At 37.8% G+C, this 21,292-nt stretch overlaps 1 protein-coding gene and 1 long non-coding RNA gene across 6 annotated transcripts in view; both read left to right on the top strand.

Moving 5' to 3' along the window:
* SLC9A9 (solute carrier family 9 member A9) overlaps positions 1-21,292 on the top strand; it is a 196,923-nt gene that overhangs the window by 167,944 nt on the left and 7,687 nt on the right. The gene's annotated exons all lie outside the window — the stretch shown is intronic.
* LOC134155767 (uncharacterized) lies at positions 9,609-12,353 on the top strand. The gene is made up of 2 exons (XR_009961719.1): positions 9,609-10,643; positions 10,677-12,353. It is a non-coding gene; the product is annotated as an uncharacterized LOC134155767 (long non-coding RNA).

Genomic DNA, 21,292 nt, shown 5'->3' with positions numbered 1-21,292 from the left:
ACAGCCAGAATGTGTCTCAAACATCATTGAATTACATGATAAATGCATAATACAGACAAAAATTTTATACTGAGTAAGGCACAGTCTGTTCAGTCCCTAGTATTAAACATAATGCCTGATAACAAATCCAAGCTAGAATGAAAAACAAGATAGATCTCCAGGCTTCACTTATCCTGTAGTAACTATCAAACAACACTAAGGAATTTTTTCCTCAGCGGAGGATGCGCTTTCAGCAGAGCAGTCGATGGGTTAAACATATTTCAGGTCACAACTAAAGAGGATGTTTAGGTTTGAGAGTAGAAACTTGAATGTTTCCTGCTGTTCTTTGGCAAGATATCAAGCAGTGCCATTAATTATTGCTTTTCTAAAAGCTAGAGTAAATTATAACTGATCTAGAAAAAACAACCTATACCCAATACTACACAAGAAATTTGCCATGTAATCCATGATTACACTGATGGGGAGGGGGAAGACGAGTTACTACTTGTATATTAAAAAGTGAGTCACGGGGAAGAGAAAGATATCTGGAACAGATGCTATAAAAAGGCAAAAGACAAGCAGGGACGGCATTCAGTTGAGATTACAGGATATTTGCTTTATCTATGAGCGACTAAAATGGTGACCTGACCATACACATAAATTGACCTAGCTCAATTCAGCAGTGAAATAAGTAATATTACATGAATCCCAGTCTAACAAAGAGACCAAGGAAGGAAATTACAGTTGTATAGACCTCCCCCCTTCTCTGTGTGGTCACACTGAATGTCTCTCACACTATCCAGCTGTCTCCTTTCCTGCTTTTCTCAGGGGCTTTATCCACTTAGGATGGTCATCTTTCCATAGCACTGGCCAGGCGGGAGCAAAGTCCCAAGCAAAGGAGGCTTTTTTTAGTGTTCAAACACAAAGGATGTGTCTATCTGGATACAAAATAGAAACAGTTATAATGTTGGAAGAGGGCCCACTTTATTAGAAAATACTATGCCCCACACACCTGTATTTTTCAGTACAGGAAATCCTTAGTGTGAGTAGACAATAAACTTTTGGATAAGCATCTAAGCCTGCAGACATTAGTGCATATCTCAGCACTGGACTGTGCTGCATTTGAAAGCAGAGAGGACCAATCCAAAGTTAAAAAATAGGTAACATTTTTCACAGTAAATATTCTTCTTGGCTAAATAGTGTAAATGAAATTCCATAAATTATTCTGCCACTTTGCAGGCACATGTCCTAAACAGACTTTCTAACAATAATTTTTACATTTCATAGATTCATAGAATGGTTTGGGTTGGAAAGGACCTTAAGATCAGCTAGTTCCAACCCCACTGCTACAGGCAGGGATGCCTCACACTAGACCATGTTGCCCAAGGCTCTGTCCAGCCTGTCCTTGAGCACTGCTAGGGATGGAGCATTTACCACTTCCTTGGGCAACCTGTTCCAGTGGTTCGCCACCCTCACAGTTAAGAACGTCTTTTCTCTTTCCTCTTTAGCCTGTCACCCAAGTATATCAATTACTTGCTGCTTTCTAGTATATGCCGACTTGATTTGCATAGAGATCTCACATGAGTTACTACTATTATTGTGTTTCTCTGTGTAAATAATTTTCTGAAACGGTTGCAGTGCTGAGCTAAAACATACAGTATGCTCCTGATATATTTAGGGCTCTAATCTTTTTTCATATAACTATAGCATTAATTAGAGCATAAGCCGAAAGAAACAAAACCACTAAATTCAAGAATACACTTTTAGTATACTCAACTGAATGTCTTCAGAGTCCTATAGCTCCCCAAAAAGTGTCCAAAACAACTTAGAAGTTTCCAAACTTTGGTATATGCTGATCAACCTAAATGGCAGATATTGTATTCTTCATTTAAGCTATCCCCAGAAGCAACTACATTTTGTGGTGGCTAAATTTCTGCCCCAAATGTCTGTATTTCTACCAGTGGACAAAGCATGCAACTTAACTGCTGCTGTCATCCTAGAGTGCAAGTCACAAAACTGGCATCCCCTGCCTACATTGCCAGCCTGCTCCTATTCTTTAGGTGTCCTCAGAAGAGGGCAATACCATTTGTGTGCAGCTTTTCCCCATCCCAGCAGAGCTTACTGGCTATGTAAAATACAAAGAACAACAGGTTTGCATCAGAGACTATATCTGATTTTCTTAAAAAATTCTGGAAATCCCTTCAGGTGCAGATATCCATTTCTTCCATTACAACTACATAACTTTTCCTAGGAATTAAGTACTCCATGAGGCAGAGAGAAAAATGGACTCTAAAGCCTGTCTGTGCCTTATGTGGGGAAAACTGAGGCTCAGGTCCATGCCCAAATGTAGTACTACTATGCTGCTATTAACAGATGGGACACACCAGAAGATCAATCACAATATGCCACATAGGCCTGGCTGTGGTTCAGTTTCCAACTCTGAATCATTCAGAGTAAATCTGAACCAAGTCTTTTGAACGTGCCCCAGCCCCCAGGCCATTAGGTGTCTGGATATATGAAGATGAGGTATTATTTTCACAGAGGATGTCTAATACCAGATTCCAGTTCAAGATCCCAAGAAAAGGCAGAGATCTCCTGATGGAGAGCCTGCAAGAGCAGAGGTACTTCCTACCTCCTTCAGCATCTCATTCTCTGCAACTGCAGTGGATGCTCACTCATCTGGGCTCTAAAGTGTCTTTATGCCTAAGTCTTGTTATTATAGAGCCCAAACCTCACAATTCCAGCAGGCAGTTTGGAATCCTAGGGGCAGTGCTCAGTGTTACAACACCTAAGTACCCAAAGAATCAGTTTCAGAAATAATTTTCATAAGGACTATCAGCAGGTGCAGTTCTGTAGCTCCTGTGACATTAAGCGGCACCTTCACAAATGAGGCGTATCAGGGTTTGGTGAGAAAGCAGATGATCAGCAAGGACTATAGAACTGAATCTCTTGACCTGTTATAACAAAACAGATTCATAACTACAAGTAAATCTTGATTAACTTTTTTTAATAATTATTATCTACCACTTACTTGGTTGACGATTGATTCTGAAAATCAGTTACTTCCTTTTCTGTGCTCAAAAGAGAGATTTCCAGCCCAGGCAGTGGCACAGAGTATTCCTGTTTCAGAAAAGAGTCCTGCCCAATCACACTGGCTAGACAGGATAAAAGGGAAGCAATCCATCTTTGGAGGACTGTGTTGCATAAGCTTGCTGACTATTTTCAGCTGGCAGTTTGTTTTATATGACTGCTGGCCTGCTAGCTTTATGTATGAAAAATGTCTCTTCTCCTGTTCCCAGTTAAACAGGTTGGAGAACTTATATCCAATCTTTACTCAAAGTCATGCTGGCTCAAGGGTGATATTTTAAAACTTGAACTATTTAAACCAGTGCAAAACCTTGAGTGGCCACCTGTAGTGCAGTAGACACTCAACATACCTTATTTATGATTGAATTATTTAAGTTTCAGTAGTACAGCTCTGAATATAAATATGCGCTAAACTAACAAATTAAGTAGCAAACCAGCGAAGTCTGAGCATTTTAGTAGTTCTTTGAAGAGATGCCAACATTTAATAACACTAACAGTTTAAATAAGCTTTAAAAACAATTAATTTTTTGAAGGTAACATCTGTTTTGCACTAGCTCCTGGTTTGGATAGATTCATCTGTGCACACATACAATATGGGGATTCTGTGTTTTCACCATCAGCATGGTATGCCTTCATCAAAAACTCTAATGTCAACAGGACTCCAAAAGTTTCTCGCTGAAACAAACTGGACAACTTTTTACACCTGTTTTGCAAGATGTTTCATATGAATAGTTACATAGATTAAATCCTTAGAATCAAAACCTGAGACTAATCCTGTGGTTTAGGTAATATTTTTGCAATCTCTCTGTGCCTGTAAGCAAAGCTACTTCATTAATCTTTTAATCATATAAATGAAGTTTAATTACCCAGATTGAGAATGTTTTTAAATGCTTCTGAGACTAGGTGTCATTTGATCATGTTGGTTGCAAATAAGGAAGGTGTTTACTCCATTTTAAGAAATTATTTAAAAAAGCAAATATCAGTGCTCCAAAGAAAGGAGTAGAGTGAACTCTGCCTGTGACACTAAGGCATTCTCACTTGACAAAGGCTGTGATGTGTTTATCAGTAGCCATCTTCTGTCTCTAGACCATGACAGTTGCCAAGACTTCTTATTTGTTAGGCACAGCTCACGTGCATCCAGCACCAGCCTACACTCTTGTGAAAAAGTATTGCACTCAGCTAGTCTAATGTGTTATCACACTTTCATTAACACATAGAGGTTCTCTGCTTACTTATTTTCCCAAGATGTTCCATTTACTCAGAAATGCAAACAGGGAAGGGAGTCTGAAATCTGTTTGTTTTCCCCTGGCTACAATTTTTTGAATCCTGCTTGTTAATTCCCTGAGACTTCCTAAGCACCAAGACTATGCGCTGTGCTAGAAGCCATATGACAGCTTGGCTTATGTGATGCTTTTATCGATTTAAACCAAATTTTCCACAAAGTCTATGACACAACCTACTTCATCAAATATACAACAGAAGGTGCATGAAACAGCTTGAAAAAAGAATGCAGTTCTGAAGAAGCTGAGATCAATACTTTAGTTAGACAGAAATCAGACTTTAATATTATGCTATCCACAAACACTGAGATTGAGTAATAAAAAAAAGAATACAGTCCTTAAGCAGCTCTGTCACACAGATCAAGAAAATTATGGATTTAGTGTGAGGATTTTTTCTGTACTTCACAACTCCATTTTATTTTAGTTTCTTTTGTACAAATTAATTTTCTACCATCACTTTATAAAACCACGTTTCCTTTTGTTCTTTCCCAGTTTTCATTAAATTTTGCATATGATTTAAAGTTTTGTCACCCTTGTAAACACAAGCCTTGCTAAGAAAATTATGAATTATTCATAACAGTTGTTAGTCTGGGGACAGATATCTGAATGTTATATTATTCTAACATCTCCTGGGAGTGGGGCAGGTAGAGAGGAAGCAAGCAGTAACCTGCAAAACCTAGGAAAAGCAGCTGTGTGCAGTGGGTCAGAATCTTCCTTTGTGTCTTGTAGAGCAGCAATAGCTTCACCTTTCAGCAACTGCTGCACCAATTGTGTTGCTACAGTGCTTAATAATAGCTGATTAACACAGCTAGTTCCTGAGCTCAGCTAACATCTTCCTACCACTGTATTCCTCACATTTCACAGGGTGAAATGAACACCCCAACACTTTGCATGACAGAATAACCACTCTAGCTGGTCACAGGTACAAAGCATACAGAGGGGCAAGGAGGAAGAGAACATGATTTGGCCCTTGTGAAGAAATACCTAAGTTCCAACACAACACTATTACGGAATTTTCAATTTCCAGGCCAAAAAAAACCCTCACATAAGCAGCTGTGATTGACAGGAACATTCTATCATTCACTGTAGTCTGTTTTAGGATCTGATAATATTCAGCAGTAGAAATGAGTGCATTAAAGCCAAAGGGAAACTAATTCTGAAGAAATCAGTCCTGCATTGGGTAAAACAGTACTGAATAAAAGCAAGCTGAAAGACAACAAAATAAACAATATGGGGTTTATTGCTATTTATTATTTCTTAGGGTTTGAATAAGCTTTTTGTTAACTTTCTCTAGTTTTAATTATGGTCTTTAAATGAATAATTAAAATCATATGAATGGGCACTATTTTAATTTTCAATCTCATTTTATACCTAAAGTTTGGGGGGTGGGGTATGAAGGAGAGTGTGTGTATAAACATCACGATAGACAACTTCTGTACAATATAAATACAAAATCATACGTTAATTTCTTTAATCATTATTTCTGTACTATTTGTTTTTAGAACCTTCAGTAATAAACTAGAGGCTCTACTGCGCTCAATACTGTACAGAAGCCAAACAGATCTCCCACACACCCTACAGGGCAATAACATGCAAGAAAAAATGCCATAAAGAGATACAGGTAAAGATATAGCAGGAAGTTATCAGACAGCATATGACAGCAGAATAGTTTGGGTATTGAAGGAGTGAGTGTAAAACAACTAATTTGGTAAGCTTCCTTCCCCAGTCCCTCCATCTAGCTTGCCTGACAGACACCCAGATGCAAAATTCATCCAGTTACACTATTCCTCATCCCTCATTATTACCTCCTAATCCCTCCATGCTTGTATAACTTATACTGTGCAAGTTCAAATGCATATGTACAATAGTTTATCTTGGCATCTCAGAGACAAAGATGATTAGTGCAGACTCAGAACTGGAGAAGAGAGGAAAGTGAACCACAGGTCTTCCTAAAACAATCATTCCTTAGCAACAGAGGGAAAGAGGAATGGGGGAGGGAGGAGAAGAGAGAGGGGAGAGAAGGGAAAGAGGAAGAAAAGAATTTAAAATGGAAAATTTTTATGAGCTGAAATAATGTACCTGTTTAACTACTTTCCTATTTTCACAAGGGTACCATGAAGTAAAACTTCAAGTGTTTTATAGCACTATTTAGATTATAACACACTACCCAGTCTGAGTGGGATGCTTTTAGGTAGCACTAAACAACCAATAAGAAAATCAGATAGTATTGGTATTGTGTATTTGAGTTTTTTGCATTTTGTTGGGCCATCCCATAATGCTATCAGACATACACACACACACACAGAGTGACCTATTGCTAGATCTTAACTTAAAGTCAAACTCTGCAGGTAAAGACCATGTAATGTAGAGTAAACCAGAATGACTTCATACATCAGGGCCACAGATACTGCCTGGGAGTTGGGACTTTCAGCCTCAATTCATAAAGGAATCTAAGGAGTATTTTTGGTACTTTGTTGATGTGAGGGGCAGAATTTGAAGCTGATGTAGCTCAGCAGGTTATGGCTAAAAACCAAATGATTCATCTAGGATTTGTCAGTGATATAATTGAGATGCAGGCAACTTAAACTACCTGACAAACAGCATTTTAAAATGATGCTAGGTCTGTTCAAAGTTCTGTCTCATCCTTAAAAAAACACAGGAGTCCAATTCACCCATTCAGATAAAGTTATTGCAGCCATAAAAGATAATCTGCTGTCATTCTTTCAGGAAAAAAGCCCTCTGCTTGCCTCAAGGTAAGATAACATTTCAAGACTTTGTCAAAATGGTGAAGTCAAAAGAGTGCTTTGATATTAAACCTTTCTGTGTCTTAAATTCCTTCCACTTAATATGTCATGGGCTACTTTCAGTTTGCTCACCTGACAAGGTTTACAGGAGAATACCTCAGTGACCCAGAGTGACAGGAGTGGAAACATGCACTTCTCAGGCACCTTTCTCACATTGTCAAACAGCTTTATTGTAAGTGATAATCAGCTTAATACTATGAGAGAAATAACTAGAAATAAAAAAATCAAGGAGGAAATTATACAGAGAGGAAGTGTAACAATTTTATGCTTACTAATATTTACAAACACAGCAAAGGATATTCATGCATTATTACAATACACTATCAACACCTTCCTATTATAGAATCATAGAATAGTTTGGGTTGGAAGGGACCTTCAAAGGTCATTTATTCCAATCCCCCTGCAATGACAGGAACATCTTCAACTAGATCAGGTTGCCCAGAACTACATCCAGCTCCTGTACTCAGATCCGTCTTGGAACAAGTGCATTCAGCAGCAACAAGGGCTCAGTTCCCTGCTCAGCCCTTGAATTCCTCCATGAATACTGTTCAAAAAGGGTAACTATGAATTATATATGGCGATTTTTTTACCCATATATTTCCAAGTGTTTTATGAGATGACTGACTTTACCACTAAACAGAGACCAATGTGGCAGACAGAGCATCTTTGAAATTACGCAAGTTCACCAAACTGTTTAGCACCCAACACCAAAATCAATAATATCATCATGGCTCATAGTATTAGCACAGGGTCCAGTAACGAGCTCCAATAGTTTAACACAACAGTTTCTAGACACAGTTTCTAGTATTATTCCAGTGTTCTTTTCAATTACTTTATAAAATGGTGAAAGCCTCCAACATATGATTATGGAGAACAGCCTACAGATTTTTGAGAAATCCGTTTCTCCTCTTGCTAGACAGCATCACTGAACAGTAACTTGGCTGGCAAAAGTTTGAATTTTAGAGGTCAGGCCTTTTAATTTAAATTCTTTTAAACACTTTTTCTGGAATTTATCATTTACAATTGCTGATCAGCAATTAATTTTCCCATTTTCACCTTTGTCCTAGTAGGAAAAAAAAAAAAAGAAACACATAATAACTGGTAAATCTTTCCTTGCACACCCTGTAAAAGTATTTGCAAAGCAAAGGTAAAATAAGGCAGTGTACCTCTTCAGCAGTCTTAACCTAAAACTGCATTTAAAAGGAAAATATGTTCAGATGACAGATTCATATGCTGTGTGTAATGAATTGGATCTACTCATCTGCAATACCATTAACCTAAACAAACTTGCTTGGATTAATTCAGGAGTCAGCAAGTAAAAAGGATGAAAAACCAAATTGGGCATTATACAGCAACTCATTACTTTGTTCCTTAGGACACAAGTGAATGACCAAAGTTGAGAATTTTCATAGATTTTCTCATAGGTCCAAATAAAGTATCTTGTACACAACCCTACAAAAAGTATCAAGTAGGGAAGTTCAGACATTTGGAAGAAAATTGCTGCATAAAACCTAGGTGGTGCATATATAAACCCACATTAACTAAGATTAATGAATCTTCTCCATGAGCCATAAAGCAATATGTGGAAGCCTGTTAACTTCATATACTGTACATCCATTCTTACAGAAGAGAGCAAAAATCAAAAACAGCAGGAAAGTTCAGAAGGGTAAGTTCTAGAGAATCCCTAATAGTATTATATATGTTGGACATCTGCCTAGCTGCTCTTATTATTGCTGTAAGGCACATGAAAGATGCTTCTTTTTGACCACTGCATAAGTATATGAACACAAATACTAAGAAACAAAAAACAACACAGACATTTGTAAACAGGCCAAAAGATTGACAGCTATCTGTTCCCAAGACTGGGGCCTGAGGCACACACCGTACAGCCTCTCTCCATTCTTAAACACCCTTTTTAAGATGACCCAAGCTGGCTAAACAGAAAAATAATTTCTTATCTTCTAATTCACACTACTGCATTTTGTCTCTTGAATATTTTACCATGAGGCAATACACATAATATGCTTTACTTAAACCTAAATGTATGTTTGATCTGTTATTTCAACCTTGTCTAGCAAAACAGTTATCTTATCAAAGATAGATACTGGTCTAGTCTTATCTTATCAAAGATAGATACTGGTCTAGTCTTATCTTATCAAAGATAGATACTGGTCTAGTCTGACACAATCGGCTTTTGTTAAAAAACACATTGCATTTTATACAATTTTCCATGTAACTTTATGTCCTTAGATTACCCTTTTCCTTCAAAAGGTGTTCAAAGACTTGGCTTCATATTGAGGTCAGACTTACATAGCCATCCTTGACCCAAAATATTTATAATTCTCTGTCCTTGACTACTATCCTAGGTCAGACAAAACTGTATTTGAATATATGGTTGGACCTTACTTGTGCTGGTCAAATATTTTCCCTCAACAGAAAAAGCAGCTTTCAAAAAATGCCCTTGGAAAGTTCTGACTTTTCACTGAAGTGTCAGGCATCTAAACCCAGAAATATTTTCTGAGCAATCAAAGGTATTTATTATAAATGTTAATTTAGCATCTCACAGAAATTGTAAGCTGAGTCCCTCACCCTGACCAAAAAATGCTTTTATGGATATGCAATAGTCAAGAACCACTGTGACAGAATCCAGAATAACACCCACTGTTTCAAAACAGAAAATCATAATTTAGGAAGGGGCAGACAGAGCACTCTAGTCTGTAATCTAGAGGTGTGCGTGCCAAAAAAAGCAGTGGGAGCTGCTCTAGTGGTGTTCCGGAATAAAATTATTAGCTATAGAAGAAAAATATATATATTTTTAGTAAAGGTATCATAATCTCTCATCTGGGTCATGGCAATGCCAAAAATGCAGATGGATGAAAGGAAACTGGGTTGCTAAAGTGAAACTAAGGAGAGGCATCTTTCATGATACCGATAGCCACAAATCATCATGCGCTACTTGTCAACTACTGCTACACTATTAAGCCTTCTGTATAAGTAGCTAATTAGGTTTCTGGAGAGCTTACCTAGTATCTCTCTCCCATGTCTCACTGACTCCCCAGAAGATGAGCATCTGTCCCTGGGAAAAAAACTGTCACGGGCAGTGGCACTTGCAACACCTTACCCCCACACAGCTTCCTTCTTTGCTCCTGTTTTTCTAGGCCCCTGGTATCCCCAGCTGATCACACACTAGTTGTCCCTGGCTCTTTAGGGAGTAGAGGAAGTAGCACCACCGGCTAGTGAGTAAAGAGGAAAAAGCAGTCTCCTTCCCCAGGAGAAGCAGGGGCTGTGCAAAACACTAGGGTGAGAACTGGACAGCACAGGAATGAAAGCATAGAGAGAGAATGGTCCCAGATATCCAGGGTGATATCACACAAAAACCTAATATTGTAGATAATGCCACAATCTGGCAATTTTACTACTGTTCACCAGTTAAACACATTTGCCATGACGATGTTTGTGAAGATTGAGTCTAGTTAACATAGACTATGTCAACGTAGCTAACAAGTTAACACAGTTAACAAGTTAGCTTCTGTGACAGTACTGAAGGTACCTATTGCCTGGGACACCTACTCTGTGTGACACCTGTAACAAAATAAACATTTGACCCTCTGAAAGCTGTCTACCACTAATCACATCGTGGCTGGGATAATGTTTTTACTATGCACCATGCTGTGCCTAGCCAGAGCATACTAATAGTTCTGCAGAGATAGATAAATCTCTCAACTGGTGTCCATTTCCATGAGATCTTCAATGTGATATGGAAATATTTTTCCAGAGTAGTCCATTACTGTAATTGTATTCATTTATATTTGAGATAGGAGTTAAAAAAATAAATAAAAATCAGTATTGCTTTAAATCTAAATACCTTGCACACAGCAATTTTCTCAAGATGCTAAACGTGTTAAGTGCCCTCTGTAGTCTGTTATTGGCAAACTTGAAGCTAATAAAAATAATTGAGAAAAAAACTAATACAGCATTGTAAAACCCATTCAAGAACCTCAGTACTTATTCCACTTGTAGAGAACAACAAGGAACTTAGATGCTGTGCTTCCACAGAATATTAGCAAGCTAAATAGAGCAGAGCTAAGCAACTAGAAAGGCAGGGTTTTGCAAGTATAGTCACACTGATATAACCTGGGACAACCAGTCATTTAAAAATTAGGAAAATAAATACAAAAAGAGAGATGCTTAAAGCTTAAATATTTCTCATATACTAAGCCAGCTGCAGTTCCAGAGGGAAATAACTTCAGTGAGCACTTCTATGATTTTCCTAGTGTAAAAAAGCTTCTAAGGTGATAATTAATTGAATTCATAAAATTTAAATTTGAGGCTGCACAAGGCCTTTTAAACTATCAAGTCTGAACTCTGGGGCATCAGACTTAAATTTCATCTTGCATTGATTTCAGAAACTTATGTGATCTAAAGGATACCAGAAATTAGAAAAGCATCCATTCCTGATGAGAAGATACCAGCAATGGAGAGTTCATTGCTTCCCTTAGGAATATATTCCAGTGCTTAGTCACTGTTAAAACATCTGGTTTGTGTCTTTTAGCACAGATTTAGCTTATAGCCTGCATTTATCTTTTAAAAATAAACATTCCAGTATCATGCATTTTTTCTTGAAAAAAAATTCAAAAGTTCATTAAATCACTGTTTTACATTTTCCTTTATTTTTAGTATTTTCTGGGAAGAATGAGAGGGCTCCTGCTTTCTTATATCCTTCGTAGCTTCTTGGAAACTACTTTAAAACATGGACTACCACACTGGGCATGGCATTCCAGAACTGATCTCACTAGTGTCTAATACAGAAGCACTGGCACACCACTTTTGTTGTCTACTCACTGTTTGCATGCATCACTTCTCTCAGAGCTCATGAGAAGTCATGGCACTACAACCCACAAGCACTGCAGGGAATCTTGCCCTCCTTGGTTATTGATTTTCAGGAATATAATTAGAGGAAATATGTTTTAATGAGACCAGTTTACTAGGAAATCAAGGTATGCCTACATGACTGCTATGTCCTCATGTTCTAGTCCTGCATCATCCACATACTTTATTATCAGAGGTTTCACAGTGGTGAAATTATCAAATATCCAGTTTTCTACTGACCCCTCTAAAACCTGTCATCAACAGCCAAGCAATAATTTTTAAGTTCACTGAATCAGAATAGGCTGTACTTCTGAAAAAAAAAAAAAAAAGCCAATTTAGCCAATTTTATGTGGGGGAAGAAAAAAAAGCTGTGAAAAAAAGGAAATAAATTGAGCATAACTTCACAAAGAGTTAGGCTTTTGAATACAAATCAACTAAAATGTGACGATATTTTGAAACTAGCCATTAGTGTGAAATCTGGGCAGCAAACAGTTTTTAAATCAGATCTGGATTAGGAGTTGAGTGGAGGAGTTGCCAGAAATGGGAAAGGAAAAGAAAAGCAGTGATCTCAATAAATATGTTTCTTAACAAAATCACATTCATGGAGCAGCTACACTTGCTGATGCACAGTACAGCTGGCATTTGTATTACGAGTAACTTGTGACAAGAACCCCAATAACTGACCTCTCCGTCTAATGGAACACAGAGAATGAGAAAACCTCATGCTCATTCATGCTGCACTGTACTTTTCCCCACCTCTATTATTGCTTGTATTTGAGTCAGTGCCAGAATTGGTACATGTGCACAGTATATTGTGCCAACAAATAGAAGAGAATGGTGCCAACTTAAATCAAAAATATCTTTCTTAATCTGTTTTCAGAATTTTTCACTGGAAACAATCTATTAGACATGAGGTAGGCAAGCTTAAAGAAACCAGCTTAACCTTTCTGAAACTGGTGCCTGACCTGCAACATCTCTAATAGCATGTGAAAATAATCCATTAAAAAAAAATTACAAAAGCATTTTATATTTTAGCCAAACACAGCAATGACAACATTAGCAGAGCACAGATTTCCTCCTACTGCAGCAGATCTATTATTTACCATCATGCTGATGTTCCAGCAGTAGATGGAAGAAATAAAATCCTCAAATTACCTCTCCTGGGGTTGTACAGAAAAAAGTGGGGGAATGCCCTCACCCCTCCCAAGGGCCTAACGTCTGACACCCCTGTTGTCTCAGCTCGCACAGCTGTAATTGTGTTACTGTATCAGATTTTTATCCCAGACCCCATGATTTCTTCAGGCAATGATTGCTGAGCCTTGAATACCTGCTTTAAAAATCATACATCTTTCTGATTGCCTGAAAGTGAGTGCTTTTTAATTTCATTATGCTCCCACATTTCTTTAAAAACGTAGTAAAACAGGAGAAAAGCGCAGAAATTCTCCTGGAGCTTCTTATTTGGAATACCATAGTTTTGCAAAGATTTGTCCCCTTCATATCTTCACTCTAGTAAAAAAATACTTATTTTTCCACATTTGCACAACTATATTTCTAACCAGCTATAAAAGTCATTTGTCATATTTGCAGAAATCTGTCTTGTTGACACCCTACTCACCCACCCTCCAACATCATGCATGTTCAACTTCCTCCATGACAGCACTCTGTCCTCACTCGGCATGCTTCTCTGTAGCATTTACAGGCTCTCAGGAAAGCCTTTTGTGCAGTTACCTCCCTCCAGACTAGAATGGTGATGGGGCAGTGAGTTGAACTATCCTAACTAGAAGGCTAGTGATAGCTTTTCCTATGTTTTATATTTGACAAACTTCTCTGCTGATCAAGTCAGTTTGACCTCTTTCAGTATGTAGTCTCTGTATTGTTACTTTGATCTGCTACTGCTCCTAAACAAAATATCCCAGTTTACCTCTTTAGAATTTTAAACTGTAATGTTAGGATAAATACCTCACATTTATTTCACTCCTAGCAGTTCAAAAGCTGCTGTTATCCTTGTTTAGTAGTTTCATTTTCCCTAGGATATCTGCCATAGTTGATTATCCTCAATTGTTCTTTGCATTGAAATTTGCATGCTAACTAGTCTTTCTCTGGTTTAAGGTATCTTTGCAAAAGGGAAGATCTGCCTTGCCAGAAGGCTGCTTTCTTTGGATTACAGTGGAACCTATTTGGGTGCAATGTATTCACTTCCTCAGCACTGAGCCCTCCACTTCTTGATGTGCTTTCTTCACAAACCTATTAGGACTTCTAACTTTATCCAGCTAGCTAATTGTGCTTATAACATGGGTTACACTAGAAAAAGCTGCTGGAGAATCTGAAGGTGTAATCTCTGGACCAATCTGCTCACAGGGGTAGTGATTCTCAGAGCATATATTAAATTAAACAAGCTTTCTATTAACAAAGCTTTACTAAAGCTATCCTTCTCTCAGTGGCTCAGCTCAGCATAGGGAGATTAAGAGACTGCTTTTTTTAAGTCACTCCCAGCACCTCTTACTCATTACTTAACTGGTCAGAAGTACAACATATTACTGAGTAAAACACTCTTCTGCAAAAGTGTTAAACCACATCCTGATCTTGTCACAGGTTTTGAACCTACTTCCATATCTGAAATAAGTGTTGTTTCTCACAGCTGTACAAATAAGCGAGAATATATTTTCACAAACACATTATATATGTTACCCTGTTGCTGGCAGCTTTGTCATGGGCTTCACCCAGCAGAAGTCACCTTGGCTCCCTGCTTTTGTGTTCTATAGGGATACACATATCTGTTTGTACACTCATACTGGGCCAAGAATACAGCTCTCTGGTCGATCTTCACTACTGTACCAACCAGTCCTCAGAAAACCTTTCAGAATTCATTTTCTTTAGAGCTACTGTTTTCCTTTCTGGCATGACACCCATCTTCTTATTTACGCTTTATTCTATAGTCTTCCAGTAGAGGAAGAGAGGTTCTGTTATTTTTTACACAGCTGACCTTTATTTTTCTCTCATAAAAGATTCAGTGAATTATCACTTTTGTTTCTTTGATTTTGTTAGCATCTTTGAAAGCATCAGAAGGCACATTGTTTATCCAAGCCTTCCTCCAATTTCATAGCTCATCCTGCAATGAAATTTTCGAACAATAATTCCCCACAGGATTTTCTCACAGGGGATCATATGCACCATAACTGAGAGCATCCTTTGATTCTTTGCAATGCAGAAGTTGTAGATTTGTCAAAAACAGTCTCTACAGATCTGTGAACTATTTTAACTGTTATTGTGCAGCTGTACCTATGTAATGATGAACTATCTGACTTTCTGAAAAATGCCAAAAATTATTTTCCTATTTTAGTATAATTTTGGTGCACTGGCTTTAACTCTCAGTCCATGTCACCATGTCACCAGCAAGAATATTACTCCAGCTGTTACTTACAAAGTTGTAGCAGCCATTTTATTGCTTTGCTTTCACTGTAGTATTTTTAGTTTGAGCCAAATGATGCCCTTCTTGTTTGGAAAGTCCTGTTCACATTATTTTCTCACTACCCACTCCTTTCCCCATCCTCCTGGTTCTCCTCTCCAAGAGTAGAGACACTGCAACCATTGCAATTCTCAGCACCTGTCTTAGTAGCTGCAAGTTCATTGTACCCGATATAATTTACTGATGAGATGTTTTTAAAAGCTTTATAGCTTTCACTTTATTTGGATCAGACTTTTTTCTCTTCCTCTGTGATGCAATAGAAGTAATTCATCTGACCAAAAATTATTTGTACATGTTCTTCATTGCATTTAATCTTTAAAGTCTACTACCCCTGCATCTTAGTATTAGACTGTCATTAGCAAGGTATATAACTGCTGCCAGTCCCTGTTCTTCACACATCTGTTTTCTGAAATGCTTCTCAGGCAGATGGTGATGCCAAGGACACTCATGAAACAATCTTCCACAGGGAGTGCAGAAATCCCTACCTTGCTCTTCTACATTCATTCTTTGTGCCAGTACCAGGGCTGAAGTGTTTTATACAATGAATACACTTCATGTGAAGAGCTTGAAAGTGATCTCATCTCAGGCAGCTGGCATCAGAGTCTTTTTTTAAAGGCCTTAAGGGTCTATGAACAGCCAGGTCACACCACTGTTCATCCTTTCTAATGTAATACTTTAGCTTACTAATGCCAATGGCATCTCCAATTTTGTAATCATGCTAAAGATGTACCACATGCACATGCAGAAGTTCATTTTCTGCAGGAAAAGAAACCCTATTGCGAACCTATGGGTAGGCCAGTTTTGCAACATCCTGAAAAATTTTCTATGCCTTCAAACATGCCAGGAAATCTTTAAGTTTTCTCTGAGGTGAAATTTCTTTTTATTAACTCCATGGTCATTCAGGTTTTCACAAGCTTAATTATTTTAAAGTCCTTGTTTCTGTTGCTGGCTTTGATGCCATAAGGATTACAGAGAAGTTAACATGATCTTTTAACTTTTTTTCTTCTAAATACATTTAATACAGTATTCCCTAATTACAAAAGTGGATGCCTTTCATACACTCCTAGTTTAACATGATCTTTTAACTTCTTTTCTTCTAAATACATTTAATACAGTATTTCCTAATTGCGAAAGTGGATGCCTTTCATAAACTCCTAGTTTCCTTGGTATGGAGGAGGATGTGTTTGGTTTCTTATATTTTGCTTCAGGGGTCCTACTTTCTTATGTCCTGAAATTAGATTAATTTCACCAAATTTTAGATACTTAATTATTAGCCATTTAAGACTTATCTAGTTGTTCAGCCTCTTCTATAGTCAAAATAAAGGGAAATAAACTCATCCCAGTTTCAATTCCTTCCAACTCCAGCACCACAAGATAAGAATAACTGCCTTGGCATTCGGCCATTTCTCTTTACTGATGAACAATTAAGACTCGGAGACTAGATTTCTTTCAGATATCCTACTATAAGTTGTCTGAAGATAGGGGAGATTAACCCTACAAGTGATATCAACCTTGAGAAACACACATATTTCTGAAAAGTCACATGCCTGTTATCAATGCCAACTACTACCTCAGTCTTCTGTCTTCATTGTGTGTGTAATTGACTCCTATGTGTCCCTGGTGGTCCAATTTTGTTGTTGTTGTTGTTGGTTGCATTTTGGTTGGGGTTTTACTTGTTCAGTGGATGGTCATTTTCTTGTTATTATACAATTGTTGTCAGGGAGGTAATTTCCTCTTCACTTTAGCTGCCTCGCATAGCCTGCATCCTCCAAAGCTCTTTGACATTAATTTGTCTGACATTAGTGCCTGTTCATATATTCATTTTGAAACTTATGTGAGTATTCTTCTATCCTTTGGCTTCCCCTATACTTCTATTTTCAAGAGTATCTTCATTAACCACTCATCAAATTATATAAGCAAGTCTCCATTTATGCCTCAGATTTTTTCTTTTCATGGAGGTGTTATATTTGGGACATAATAGACTTCAAATAACTTCAGGAAGATATCTCAATTTTCCTCTCTGCATCAGTGAGCTCACAACTAGAAGACCATGGTCTGTAGATACCCCAGACATTTTAATCAGAACATACTAGAGAGCAAGCCACTTCTCTGCAGCTACTTATGTATACAAAGATCTGACCAAGATCAGTTCTTTTAACTTCCTCCATTTTGCCCACATCTCTACAATGCTTCCAGTTTCAAAGTTGAAAGCAGCAAATTTTTAGCCATATTCCACATAAAAGCCAGAGTTAATTTTTTGGGTCTGACATAACATCTGGCTCAAGAATCTGACAGACAGGCTTTGCTAAGGATGCATTGAACTTGTTCTTATTACCACTGATTTTCATCCACCCTCCCCAATCTCAGACATGAGAAAGCCAAACATAGAAAGAATGAATCTTTAAAAAACAGGGGAAATGGAAGAAGACCTGATGATTTGACTTTGCAGGACTACAGTATGATTCCATTTATCCTTGGGTGTTTAGTATTTAAGTTATACAGTAGCAGGATTTTTCTTTTTATCGACTCCATAAAAAGAGAAAAAAGCCACAAGCAACTAGAGCAGAATTTACTAGTAACAACTGCAAGTCAAAATATCATTTATACCAGATTCAGTAATATCTTCTCAGCTTTCTCCATAGGACAGATTAGATTATATTTATATGTTAAGTGACATTAGATGCTATGGTACTTACAATAGCATACCTGTTATTCTACCAAATCTAATATAACCATGCCTGCACTCTTCAACTAGTCTACACTGATCACTCCCCACCTTCTGAACAAAATTCCATGGTATATGAAAAAATAACACCCTCTCTTGTGCAAGTCAGGAAGAGAGTCCCCTTGAAAATAATCTCCTTTTGGGGGCATTTTTATTCTGCTGTGCATGCACTTAAAACCTGGAGATGTCTCTGTGCCTTACCAGCTCAGTCATGCACACAAGCTGTTGTATAAAGTCACTGAATAATCTCAGCTGTTAGCAGGGGTCAGCCACGTGCAAGACTTAGCCAGATGATAAAATGGAAGTGTTTGCTCTTTAGACTATCACATAGCTAATACCATAATAATTCTCTTTAAGAGACAAATAGAAGTGACATCTTTTCTTTGATACTTTTCTTACATACAAAGAGTAATATGAAACTCATAAAAAAAAAATAACAGACTCAGACTTAAATAAAAATACTCATGAAAGGGACACTTTAAAATAAAAGGCTGTAAACCTCAAGAAATCTTAAGAAAAATTTCACAAAGGATCCTGGGAATGGTGAAATGTACCTCTTATGCCTACAGCAGAAACATCACACCTAGCAATAGAATATTAAATAACGTATTTTTAACAAAAGTGTATTTATAGCACAGTTTGAAATAGGAATATAGTCTCTGGAAAAACCCACTATATGTAACAGTAAATATAATAGCATGAGCATATTGGCAGGAAGGGAGGATGGGATTACCTTGAGTTACAGAGCCCCCATTATGCAATGAGGCAAAAGGCAAACACCTCCTGGGCCAATACAGGGTTCTGAGTTGAAGCACAACTGCTATACATATTTCTAACAGTGGCCACATTGTCTGCTTTGGTGGGGCGTGTGGCAGATGTTTGCTTTTGGTTGTTTTTGTTGTTGTTGTTGTTGTGAGGTATTTGTCATTGGGTTTTGTCTGTCCCCATCCCCTCAGCTGCAAGTTATTTCTCTTACTATTATACTCTTCAGCAGAGCCACAGCTGGATTGGGAATCAGTTCCTCCAACAGAAGAAAAGTGAACCTCCTTTAGGTCTGACTCAAAATAACCACGATGTTTCTGCCAGATTTTTTTTTTTTCTGTTTGAACATGCTAGTGCCATTTTATCAAAAGGATAAATACTGATTTTTACCAACAGTGCAGTAATTGATGCTTATTGGCTATAAGAACAGAAATTTTGAGATTCCAATTTTTTCCGTTCTGACATGACACAAAAACTATTTTGAAATCTCAAAATTTCCTGCATAATGGAAATCCTAAATGTTTGGCAATATGGTTATTGGCAGTAGTGTTTCTCACCAATATTACCCAATACTTGAAAAGCCTGGAAAGTTTCCACCACAGAGGTTTCAGACAATTGGATTATTGTTAAACACATTGCACTTAGAGGAAAAGCCTCATATTCAACCCTGGAGATGCCTTTTGCCATTTAGCCTAAACTAGATCACACTGTGAAACTTTGAAAAATTGGCTATTTGTACACTTAAGAAAAAAAAAAACACACTAATTTTCAAGAGCTAGATTCTGAAGGTCCTGTTGCTATTGAACATGCTGTACCCTCTCACAGCCCCTCTATGAATTGCTCAGCCTCATCAGCCCCATCAGACAACTTGCCTGTGATTCAGCTAAGTTACGTTGCTCAGACACTTACCAACTGTCTTGTCTACAATGGCATTGCCTTCTTTGCTTATTGCTGGGCAGGAGAGAAGAGGACATCATATGGAGTCAAACCCAAAAGAGATTGAAGCTGTACATGGAAGGGGTAGGCAGATTTATGTGTTGAGTCTGATGTCAGTGAGACAGGATGGGAGAGGTGCCTAGCTAGTGGCAAGGGAAGACAATCTGCCTGGACAAAGGGATGTTCAAATATCAATGAGAGGACTCAGAGTAAACATTTCTCGGCACGTGAACTGACAGTGGAAGACTGCAGATATGGTGAATCAATGGGAAAATTGTTATTTGATTAAGAAAGTAAGGCACACTAATATGCCAGTACTGCAAACTGACTAAAATTCTATACATGTGCATATACAGGCATCTTGAATTCAGTTTCCCAACCTAGAAGCATCCTGGTTTTGACTGGGATAGAGTTCATTTTCCTCTTAGCTGGTACAATGCTGCTTCTTGCTTTAGTCCGAGAATAATGTTGATATTACAGAGATGTTTTAGTTTTTGCTAAGTAGCACCTACCCTGACCAAAGACTTTTCAGCCTCTCATGCTCTGTCAGTGAGGAGGAGCAAAGGAAGCCAGGAGGCAGCAGAGACAGGCTAGTTGACCCAAACTAGCCAAAGGGATATTCCATCCCAGAGCATATCATGCCCAGTATATAAAATTGCAGGGAGTTAGCCAGGAAGGACTGATAACTGCTTGAGTCTGGCTTGGTGTTGGTCAGTGGGTAGTGAGCAATTGTATTGTGCATCACCTGTGTTCTGGGTTTTTTTGTTTGTTAGGGGTTTGTTGTTTTGAATTGGGTCTTTTGGGGGGGGAAGGTGTCAGGATTTATTGCTTCCTTTCTATTTCCTTCTATTTATATTATATTTTACTTTTATTTCACACTTATTAAAAACTGTTCTCATCTCGACCCACAGGGTTTTACCTATTTTCCAGTTCTCTTCCCCATCCCACTGGGAGAAAGGGCAAAGTAAGCAGCTGCATGGTACTTAGTTGCTGTCTGAGCTTAAGCCACAACTGGAAGATACCACCTTTATAACATTAATGTTTAACACAGTATATTACTGTATATTATATTATATTATATTATATTATATTATTAGTGTAGAAGCTGAGCTATGCAGATGGGCTGCTTGGCCGATGGAAGCCTGAAGTGCAAATCTAGAAGTGGGATGACTGATGAAATATATTCCTGCTATCTTTTCCCTATCCATGACTTAGGAAGGCATGAGTTTACTTCAGCAGTAATTTATGAGTTATGCTGAGGTTTATACTTATTTTCCTCCAATTTTTAAAGCAGCCTTAATGTAAAATTTACCTTTTTATATTACACTATTTAAATAATTTCTCCACGGAGATGCTGGGAGATGCAACCAGAGCAGCTGGAGTG

This window comes from Pezoporus occidentalis, unplaced genomic scaffold (assembly GCF_034315485.1).
Source record: "Pezoporus occidentalis ecotype Australia unplaced genomic scaffold, CSIRO_AGI_Poc_V1 ctg8, whole genome shotgun sequence".
NCBI classification, from domain to species: domain Eukaryota; kingdom Metazoa; phylum Chordata; class Aves; order Psittaciformes; family Psittacidae; genus Pezoporus; species Pezoporus occidentalis.
The sequence above is the reverse complement of the archived record's forward strand: the minus strand, read 5'-3'. Positions and strand labels throughout refer to the sequence as shown.